Raw genomic sequence first — 10,888 nt, 5'->3', positions numbered from 1 at the left:
AGGCAAGCCAGGTGCTGCCCCTGGTCTGCATACCTGCTCCTGAGGGGCCTGTGCGTGACTGCCCCAGGGAGCCATGTCCTCACACCTGCCCCTTTGGCCTATACCCCAGGGGACCGGCTGAACGAGCGCGTGGCCTACTACCGGCTGGCCGCCCTGCACCACCGGCTGGGCCATGGCAAGCTGGCAGAGCACTTCTACCTCAAGGCCCTGTAGCTCTGCAACTCGGCGCTGGAGTTCGACGAGGAGACCCTCTACTCCGTGAAGGTGTACCTGGTGCTCGGTGACATCATCATCTACGACCTGAAGGTGGGTGGGGAGAGACAGGGCTGAAGGTGGGTGGGGAGGGGCAGGGCTGAAGGTGGGTGGGGAGGGACAGGGCTGAAGGTGGGTGGGGAGGGGCAGGGCTCGGGGTGTTCCCGGCCCCCTTGGAGTGGGATCTCCACCCAGACCCCAGGGGTCTGGGTTCCAGCCTTCCTTAGGAATGGCCCAGTGGCTTCCCTGGAGCTCTGCACCCAGCTAGAGGAGCCGGCAAGGTTCGCAGATACAACCCAGCTCCCAAGCTGGCCAGACCCCACCCTCAAGAACTCAGTCTCAACCAGGGAGGCTGACACGTGAGCGGGCAATGGTGGCCTCTGGGTAAAGAAGGGGGATTGTAGTCAGGGGGACCCTCCTGGAGTCAGGTGGAGGTGACACCAAACTGAGTCTTGACAGTCAAGTGTCAAGTTACATTTAACAAAGAAAACAGGGTCGGGAGAAGGACATTTGGGAGGACGAATCATCCTCACATTGAATCCACGATGCAAGATCCAACCAAATCCCGGTGCCTCCTTAGGAAGCCTGCCCAGGGTGCCAGTCTGCACTGAGCAACTCCTTCCTGGAGTCCTGAGACACCTGGAATCTTCACATCACCAGGAAGGGTGGGGTGGGACCGGTGTCTTACCATCGGGTTCACAAACAAGGGACCCCAGCTCACGGCAGGGCAGGTGGGGGGCGGGGCCCCAGCCAGCCAGGCTGAGACCTTGCTGGGTCAGGTCTGTCTCGAGGGGAGGTGCTGTGCTCCCTCTGCCCCCAGCCCTGCAGGGGTGGAGAGCTGGGACTAGCAGACTCAGACCTGGGGTGTCTCCCCCGCTGCCCAGCAGGCACCCGCTCCTCCTCCGCATCACACTGGCACCGTGTCAGTGCTCCTTATGGGCTGAGGAGCCAGGGCGCTCCAGTCCAGGGACCGAGATCTTGGGGGCCTTAGAACAACATGAGGAGCTGGGGCAGCCCTAAGACCCTGCCCCGTATCCCTCACCACAGGCCTGGGGCTGCCCGGGAGGCCCCCGCCCAGTGCTGGCGACACCTGGTGGTCAGAAGCGGTCCCTGTGGCCTCCCAAGTCCCAGCCAGACAGGGAGGTGCCAGGGGTGTCAGGCCCAGAGGGACGCTGCTCACCGCTCAGGGGCTCGCCTGGGATCAAGGGACAGGCCTCCTAGAAGTGGCCCTTTATCTCTCTTTGTCAAGCCTGCCGCCCACTCCACCTGCCCAGGAGGAAGGAAACGGCCAAATAGTACCTGAGAGGCCAAAGTCCATGGTTGGGGTCGAGGGGCAGAGGCCTCCTTCACCTCCTTCTCGTGCACAGCCCTCTGGGCCTCATCGTGACGGTGCTGTCAGCCCAGGCCAGCTTCCCACAGGGAGGTCCCCTCAGAATTCCCCAAGGGCGGCTGTCTTTCCAAGGCCACACCCTCCTTGTATAGGAGGCTCTGGACCCGGGGCCCAGAGGAGTGGGAGAGAAAGCTGGGCTGGATGGGGCCTGGAAGGCTGGCGGAGAGGCAGGGGTAAATGGGCATCCTTGCCGTTTGCCTCTAAAATGGGGTCCCCTTTAGTCTACACATGAGAGTGAGCCCTGGGATAGGGTGGATTAGGTGTATCCTGGCTCAGCCTGCCACTCACTAGCTGCTGCACACACTACAGGCACATGGAAATGCACACGCAAATGCACACAGACACAGGCACACGCACATACAGGCGCGCACACACAGACACACACAGGCACACGCACACACAGGCACACGCACAGTCAGGCACACAAACACAGGCGCACGCACCCACACAGGCACACACACAGGCACACAAACACGCACACGCAGAGACATATGCTTTGGCTGGCTGCTTCCTGTTTAGTTAGGATGCCCCCACCCCTTCAGGAAGCCCTTGCCTCCCACCCCCGGCTGAGTCAGGGGCCTCCTGGGCCCCCCACAGGCTCCTGGGCTTCCCTCTGCCACAGCCCAGGCCACCTTTGTGGTCAGTGTTCAGTCCCAGGTCCCTCAGACTGGGAGCAAGGATGTTAGGCTCAGCCATGCACCCAGCACAGAGTCCAGTGTTCGGCTGGGCCTGGGGGCATTGGATGAGCAGTGGCGGTGACTCGGGGCCTTCTCACGCCCCTGCTCCGTGTGTGCCACAAAATCCCAGGGTGGCTGTACGGTTCCTACTTTATTGGGAGTAATATCATCCATTCACCCCCTGGATAAGAGGAACCATATCACTGAAGAGGTGTCCACCCCCTTCGATACTGTCAGCCATGTCATCTTCTTCCCGCCTGGATATTAGGAACGATACCCCGGGGTTGGGGGAGCGGTGTACACCCACTGCGATCCCTAAAGTAAAATCAGCCGCTTTCCCGCTGGATATTAGGAACTGTATCACAGGTGTGTGTGCACCTTCTGGGATATTGGGAGTACTATCAGCTGGGATTTTGTCCTTAATAACCACAGGGGAGAGATGATATTACTACCAATATTGCAAGGGGTGTACACCCTCCTGTGATATTGTTTCTTATATCCAGGAAAGGAGAAGATGGTCTTAGTACCAATATTGAAGGGATGGACAGCCCCCATGGGATATTGTTCTAAAGACACAAGTTGAAAGAGGATGAGATTCCATCCAATATAACAAGGGGTGTACACCCCGCCTGTGATATGAGTCATAAAACCTAGAAGAGAGAATGACATTGCTTCCAAAAACACACGTGGTGTACACCCACCCTGTGATATTGTTCCTGTCATCTAAAGGAAGAGATGATGATACTACTCCCACTACCGGAGAAGGTACACACCCCTGTGATATTGTTCCTCATAACTTGTGGGGAGAGCGTGATATTACTTCCAATATGACAGTGGCTTGACACCCAGTCTGTGATATTGCTCCTCATTTCCAGTAGGTAAAGTATGATGTTCCTGCCGAGAGAGTAGTAGGTGCACAGCCGCACTGTGATGTGTCTCCAAATATTCAGGGAAACACAGGAGGACATGACCCCAAATCTCCCAAAAGTATACCTATTATGTGATATGGTTCCTAATATGCGGAGGTGCAGAGATTTGTATTCGTTCTCCTGTCGCAGGCTGTGTACACGCATCCTGTGAAATTGTTCCTAATATCCTGAACAAAAGAGACTGCTAATAATGGACACACATTGCAGGGGGGCGTAATTGGCTCTTACGATCCACATCGCAGGGGGTGAAGCACTCCCCACGATATGGGAGATCATAGCAACCCCCTCTCCCCCCAGGCTATTACGATCCACATCGCAGGGCCGTTCAGGACACCAGCCCTGCCCCAACCTTGACCCAGACAGTGGGTATCATGGGACCACTCAGGGTGGGTGGCAGCTCAGCTCTAAGGTATCCCTGCTGCCAAAGACCAACTCTTCCTGCTAGTTTGAATCTGGCCACAGGATCTGTTGGTGAGACAGGTGACCATGAGGCAGACACCCTGAAATCTAGCATGACAGAGCTCAACGCCCCCATGAGAGGCACCATAGCACGCAGACTTTGCAGACATACTAGCGAAGGCCACAGCAGGTCTGAGTGAAGAACAAGCTGACCAAGATCCTGGGGTCCTGACACACAACCTTTAAACCAGGGACTGGAAACTGTTTCCCTAAAGAGCCAAGAATCAGTATTTTCTGCTTTGCCAACTGATCTTTGTCTCAAGGACGCAACTCTGCCATGGCTGCACCACAGCAGCCTTCTGCAGGTGGCCTGTGAAGAGATGGGCATGACTGCAGCCCCATCAAACTTTACTTATGGACATGGAACTTCTCAGTGTCATGAAGTGTTAGTTTTTTATTTGTTCAACCATTTGGAAATATAAAATCCATTCTTGATTCACGGGCCACAAGAGCAGGCAGGGACAGGCTGCCCCTGGCCGACCTCTGGAATGAGCTTAGAGAAGGAAATGACAGGCTAGGCCAGCGCAGCCTCCTCACAGCAGATTCGCTGCAGGAGGGTCCTTCTTAGCAGCCACTTCTCATCCTTCATCTTGGCTTCAGATGCAGTTCAGGTGGAGAAAGAGAGAACAGAACTGGCCTCAGCAACAAGGAGGAAGGAGATGCAGGGTCAAGTAGCCACGTGGATCCATCACACTCAACACTCACACCAAGCGGAGCACAGGCAGGACCAGCCCCGGGGCGCCAAAGTGGAGGCTCTCTGGGATGGGGGACCTCTGGCTGGGCAAGATTCTCTACCTAAAACTCATATAGAAGATCTACACGGCAGTAGTTCCAGAAAACACACACTAAGAAAGAGCCCAAGATAAAAACAGTACACCAAGTTTGGCCAACCGGCTCTCACAAGCCAGTAGGTAAGAAAGCCAGGAGAGCCCAGCAGAGGAGCTGGGGGTGGGTTCCTGCCTGCAGGGGGCCTGGGACACCCCATTCCCACAGACGAGGACCCATCCTTTGAGGAGGAAGCTGTCAGAGTCACCAGTGAGCTGTTCAGAGCTGGAGCCACAGAGCAGGTGAGGAGCCCTGGCCACACCAACGTGCGGGCTGAGAAGCTGGGGTGGGGGCACACCCCCAGGGGCACATGGAAACAGTGGACCGCGGGCCCTCCTCCTGCCCAGAGGATGCTCAGTTCCCAAGGGTCCACCAAAGTCTGGAACCCAGGGACACACCCCCTGACCCACATGCCCAGGCCTCCTGGACCAGGCAATGTCCAGTACAGGCAGGCAGTCTGGGCTTGGGGCCAGGACAGGGGTGAATGGTCCTGCTAGGCAGGCCTCCTTCTCCCTACCAGCTGGGCTGGTTGCACTGTAGTTTTGTTCTGGCAACATATTGCTACCTACTTTGGCCACACCAGTCCCTGGCTCCCTGGCTAGGCGCAGTGCTGTCCAACCCACCTACACAGGCCCCACACACCCAGTGTCCACCAGGCTCCTGTCAGCCAGGACCCATGCTCACCCCCTGAAGTGTCCGTGGGAACCTGCATCCCACAGGGACCCACAGCTCAGGGCCAGCCTCCATGGGGTCCTCTTGGTTGTGGTGGCAGGGGCGGGGGGCAGTTGACCTCCAGCCCTCCCATCCTGGCCACTGTGTTTTATGGGGATCATTCAGTCCTGGGAGCTTCCTGGGGACCCCAGAAGGAAGAGAACAGGGTGGTCACGGCAGCCTCAGCCCCAGGCTCTGGGTCCAAGTGCAACAGTCTTCCGGTTCTGGTTTGATCTGGGCGGTAACAACAGGTCAAGTCATTCACACAAGGATTGGCTTCAATATAATGCATCAAGGGACTGTGGAGGACACAGATCAGCCTCCAGGCCGGTTACACCTGGTGACTGAGCCAGTGCAGGCTAGGGAGTGGAAAAGCTGACCCATGACCTCCCCACGTACCCTGCCCACCAGATGCCAGTAGCGGCCAGGGATCCCTGACTTCAGGCAGAGGCAGGCAGCACAGTTGCTACCTCCTTTAATCCCATCCCAGGGCCCACAGGGCTTGGAGAAACCTGGCAGGAGCTGAGTTGGAAGAATCAGGCAGAGAGATGCCAAGTGAAGAATGTGAGGGACTGGATATGAGGGACACTAGGGCACAGGGCCTGCTTCCCTTGGGGATGTGGCAGGGAGATATATAGTAGCCAAGCCTCCGCAGGCACCACCCTGCTTCCAGGCACGTGGGGTGCCCATACCCACCCCAATGGCTGCAGGAAGGTTCTTCATCAACAAAAGGGGAGGACACACCCACACCCACATAGGCATTGGTGCCCACACACATCCGAGAAGAAAATTGCTGCTGTACCCAAGATGTGGGGAAAGGGGCAATGTCCCCTTCCTCCCCATGGTGGGTCCAAAATTACCCGCTCCTGCCAACACCCCCTCCCCCAACTCCACAAGCTGCTGACCTCCACACCAGTGCCATGCCACGTGCCAGGAACAGCTCAACGGTACACCCCAAAGGGTGCTATCCTGGAGCGGCTGTGCTGGGCAAGTGACACGTTTCCTAGTCACAGAGGTTTTCTTTCTTTACTGCTCGCCAGCCCTGTGCCTCGGTTTCCCCCACTGTGGCACAGTAAAGAAATCCCATCTTGAAGGCTAGGAACCCAGAAATGTCACCACACCTGGTGAAATGGGGGGTGAAACTCCCTGCTTTGAACCACTTGCTCCAGGACTGATGACCTCCCCAGGCCAGCATCCTGGGGAGGGCTGCATTCCTTGCCTGAGGAACCTTGCTCCCAGTTAGGGATCACTGGGGTTGAGGCCCCTAATGGATTGGGGGAGGCATAGGGTAGAATGGAGGTAGCCCCATCATACGGGCCTGTGTAGACCTCAGAAAACAAGCATTGAGTTCAGACTCTTGTCTGAAGCTGGCCACCTGAAAGTATTTGGGCTTTGGGGTGTGATGAGGGCCTGGGGTCAGGGAACAAAGTGTTCTGGTTTGGACACGCAGGAGGTTCTCTGCAGCTCTCTCAGGTACAGGGTATGTTGCTAAGTATATGCTTTTAAAAACCCTAGGAGGAGGGGGCAGCCAGAAGGGGCCCTGAAGTCAAGGGCAAGGTCCAGCCTTTCCACCTCCCCAGCTGAAGACAGGCTGGAGGACAATTCTCCAGAGTTTCATAACAAAGAAGAGAAAAAAGAAACCAAAAAGACCTGGAGGATAGGTAAGCTAATGAGGGCTGACTGGGATTACCCTGCCTAATCCTCAAAACAAGTCTTCCCTATCTGTCCTCTGGGCCAGGTGAGGAAACAGGTCACAGTAGGACATTCAGACCCTGGACAGGCAGCTGGCAGCCTGGAGTCCAGGACGTGCAAACACATTTTGACTAAGGCACATCCTGCACAGCCCTAAATCCATTAAAACTTGAGTCAATACAGCACATGCTTCTGTGAGCACAGGGTTGGGTCTAGGGTTACAGATTGGCAGCATCTCAAGGCAGAAGAATTTTTCCTAGTACAGATCAAAATGGACTTTCTTATGTCTTCGTCTTTCTCCATAGACACAATAACATTCTGATCTCTCTTTCTTTCCCCCACACAGGGAGTGTCACCACTGTATGTCAGCCACCGGGGGACAGGCTTCAGCTTACAGCCACCTTCCAAATTCCACCCTCTCACCTTGGCAGAAGCTGGCCAGGAATTGGGGCCAACGGATGGGTGGAGTCTGCACACGACATCATATTCAGGTCCCCATCACGGCCTCACACAAAGGTGGTGGCCCTGCAGTTCCAGGTGCCACACACATGCCAGCCCCTGCTCGGGCCCTGATCTTTGAGGAGGGGGAGCAGCAGAACCTGGGCACTGACCCCACAGTGCCACTCACACCCACAGACGATTCTCCACAGAGGCATCAGGTCTCGGTCTTGGCCACCTCCCCCTGCAGGGCCTCAGCTGTTTCCTGGGACTCACATGGTCCTTCCTCACATGCAGCTCTGGTAAGATGCATTGATCTGTACCCAGGGGCTCTGAGGTGACAACGGTCATGCTCATGCAGAGTGCAAGGGCAGAGGCTGGGTGCCCATTGTGGGGACCCTGACTGCAGCACTCCTAGACTATCATCGGGCCTGTTGGCCCCCAGTCTTAGCTAGGGCACCAGCGGTAGGAGTGCACTGCTCTGGACTCTGCAGGAGGAGGACAACTGTCACCGCATCTTTATGTTCTCCTGCTGGTGTCACTCTGTGCTTCTCATCTCCTGGTTGTAGGATTCAGGGCAGACTCTCTGAAGACCTTGTGGGAAACAGCAGAGTCCAGCAGAGAAGACAAGAAAAGCCCAGCTGTAAAGATGAAAAAATGGCAGGTGTGACATGGGCCCCCCATTCTGATTCTGTATTTAGATGAGGTCTTCCGGAACACCTGCTCTCATTGGGTAAAACTTCAAATATATATATATATTTTTTTTTTTTTTTTTTTGAGACAAAATCTCACTCTGTTGCCCACGCTGGAGTGCAGTGGCGTGATCTCAGCTCACTGCAACCTCCACCTGCCAGGTCCTGGTTCAAGCAATTCCTCCTGCCTCGGCCTCCTGAATAGCTGAGATTACAGACATGCACCCCCATGCCGGGCTAATCTTTTGTACTTTTAGTAGAGACGGAGTTTCACCAAGTTGGCAAGGTTGGTCTTGAAGCCCTGGCCTCGAGTGATTTACCCACCTTGCCCTCCTAAAGTGCTAAGATTACAGGCATGAGCCACTGTACCCGGCCCATTGTGGCAGCTTAATCACAGAGGAAAAGAAGGCCTGGACCCAGCATGAAGATGATGGAAAGGGGTAAGAGCAGCTCTCTACCTACAGTGTTGCCAGCTTCCAACTTTCAACATAAGGGACACTAAATAGCTTTCCCAACAAAAACAACTGAGATGTTGGGTAAAACCTGCAAAAATGCATCTTTGTAAGTGCATTACTGAGCTGGCATTGAAGGATGGAATCCACAGCAGTCAGTAAAGAATTGGCGGGAACCAAAGTGGAATTGTTTTTCTGTTTGGACGGTTGCACAGAGGATGGGGCATCAGAAACAAAACCGGATGTCTCTCCAAAATGAGGTCAGAAATCTGACATCTTAGACTTCAAATAAAAGCCCACCTCAGAGCAGGAGCAGCAAGGAGAGCACCTGTCCCTGCATTGGTGCTGGGTGGAGGGAAAACCACTGACCCTGAGAACCGATGAGAAACAGTCCTCCAGGAGTTCATGCTGGAAGACCTGGAGAGCATGGGTCAAATCGACGTGGCACTAGGCGGCTGCTAACTTCACCTCTACCCCATGTGAGTGAATGTCTTTGCTGAAACAATGCAATCCTGTCCTCAAAATATCTCCGCACATAAAATTCCAAGGAAGATAAGTCCACGTGCAAAAAGTTACAAAACATAAGTAAACATAGTACTGTGGATACATCCAATAATTCAAGAAACAAATTCAGCAGAGCCACAAAAATCCCAAAGTTGGAAAAGATCAACTGCTGGCAAAGTATCCACTGCTGTCGCTCCTGTTAAGAAACAGTAATTTGGCCGGGCGCGGTGGCTCACGCCTGTAATCCCAGCACCTTGGGAGGCTGAGACGGCTGGATCACGAGGTCAGGAGATCGAGGCCATCCTGGCTAACATGGTGAAACCCCATCTCTACTAAAAATCCAAAAAAATTAGCCGGGCGTGGTGGTGGGTGCCTGTAGTCCCAGCTACTCGGGATGCTGAGGCAGGAGAATGGCGTGAACCTGTGAGGCAGAGCTTGCAGTGAGCCGAGATGAAGCCACTGCACTCCAGCCTGGGCGAAAGAACGAGACTCCGTCTCAAAAAAAAAAAAAAAAAAAACTGTGCTTCATAAAAAGCTAGGCACCCCCCTCTGTGGCCTCACACTTGCCTTCTCAGGCATGTCTGCCCCAGAAATGCCCTTGCACTATCTTCTCCAAGAGACACATATGGGGCAAGAATATTTAGACGGTGATTGTAGAAATAGAAACCACTTGAAAGCCATCGAAATGCACCTGTATCAAAGAAAAAAACTGCCATAGTCACATTGTGGAATATGATACAGCTGTGAAAATGAACTGCGGTTAGAAGCATCAACAATGAAAAATTACAGTGAACAAAGGAAATTGCTGAAAAATACACTGCTATTCCATATACAGTTCACAAACCATTATATATGACATTGCTTCATAATATACACAGAAATGATAAACCTTATGAAAAGCAAGACAAACATTAACACGTTAGTCCTATGTCTGGGTGAAGAAGGAAGATCCAGGTGATCAATGAAGGGCATATCGTAGCCTTTCAAGACACTCGATGCTAAGGGATGATGACATCAGTGCAATTATTAATCTATCGGATTATGCATTCAGTTTTATTTTTTTGTTTTTGAGGTGGAGTTTTGCTCAGGTAGCCCAGGCTAGAGTGTAACGGCACGATCTCAGCTCACGGCAACTTCTGTCTCCTGGGTTCAAACAACTCTCCCACCTCAGCCTCCTGAGTGGCTAGGATCACAGGTACGTGTCATGATACTCAGCTAACTTTTTGTATTTTTGTAGTAGAGACGGGTTTCACCATATTGGCCAGGCTGGTCTTGAACACCTGACCTCAAATGATCCACCCGCCTCAGCCTCCGAAAATGCTGGGATTACAGGCATGAGCCACCGTGCCCACCCAAATTTTATAGACTCTTTTGTGTCATATATTTCATAGTTAAATATAAAAAATAAAATATTTACTGTAGTTTGTAAATGAAAGAGTAATAAAAAATGTTGCAAACTTGTGAACATCAAACCTGTTGTATAGCTCATAGTGACCCTCGTATTAAGCTGTGGTAAGTTCCAAGTTGTATTTCATTGTCATTTTCTAAAAACTAGGTGAACAGATGAAAAGCAGAATTCAGTTTTAAAACAAGATATTAAGATGATGTTACTGGTTGAACGTGTCCCAGTTCTTGATGCCTTGAACCAAGAATTGGACACACCACAAAAATGGAGCAAGGAAAGAATGAAGCAGCAAAGCAGAGACTGATGCAAAATGAAAGCACACTCCACAGGGTGGGAGCGCCTGAGCACAGGGAGCCTGTTACTGAAGTTTCTGGGGTTCAGATCCCCTCTAGAGCTTTCCATTGGTTACTTGGTGTGCACCCTATGTAAATGAAGAGGATGAGGTCAAATGACAAAGTCATG

At 53.3% G+C, this 10,888-nt stretch overlaps 1 long non-coding RNA gene across 4 annotated transcripts; it reads left to right on the top strand.

Annotated features, from left to right (window-relative positions):
• The first annotated feature begins 85 nt into the window (after nt 1-85).
• On the top strand, nt 86-8,123 carry LOC117086902. Of its 4 annotated transcripts, XR_004438621.1 has the most exons (4): nt 86-306; nt 4,308-4,618; nt 6,759-6,904; nt 7,282-8,123. It is a non-coding gene; the product is annotated as an uncharacterized LOC117086902 (long non-coding RNA). The 4 variants fall into 4 exon arrangements; XR_004438618.1 differs by lacking the exon at nt 4,308-4,618 and having other exon boundaries at nt 89-306; XR_004438614.1 differs by lacking the exon at nt 86-306 and having other exon boundaries at nt 3,900-4,618.
• The last annotated feature ends 2,765 nt before the right edge of the window (nt 8,124-10,888 follow it).

The sequence above is a fragment of the Trachypithecus francoisi genome, unplaced genomic scaffold, assembly GCF_009764315.1.
Source record: "Trachypithecus francoisi isolate TF-2019V2 unplaced genomic scaffold, Tfra_2.0 Contig00600, whole genome shotgun sequence".
NCBI classification, from domain to species: domain Eukaryota; kingdom Metazoa; phylum Chordata; class Mammalia; order Primates; family Cercopithecidae; genus Trachypithecus; species Trachypithecus francoisi.
Note: the sequence above shows the minus strand (reverse complement) of the source record. Positions and strands in the feature narration are given on the sequence as shown.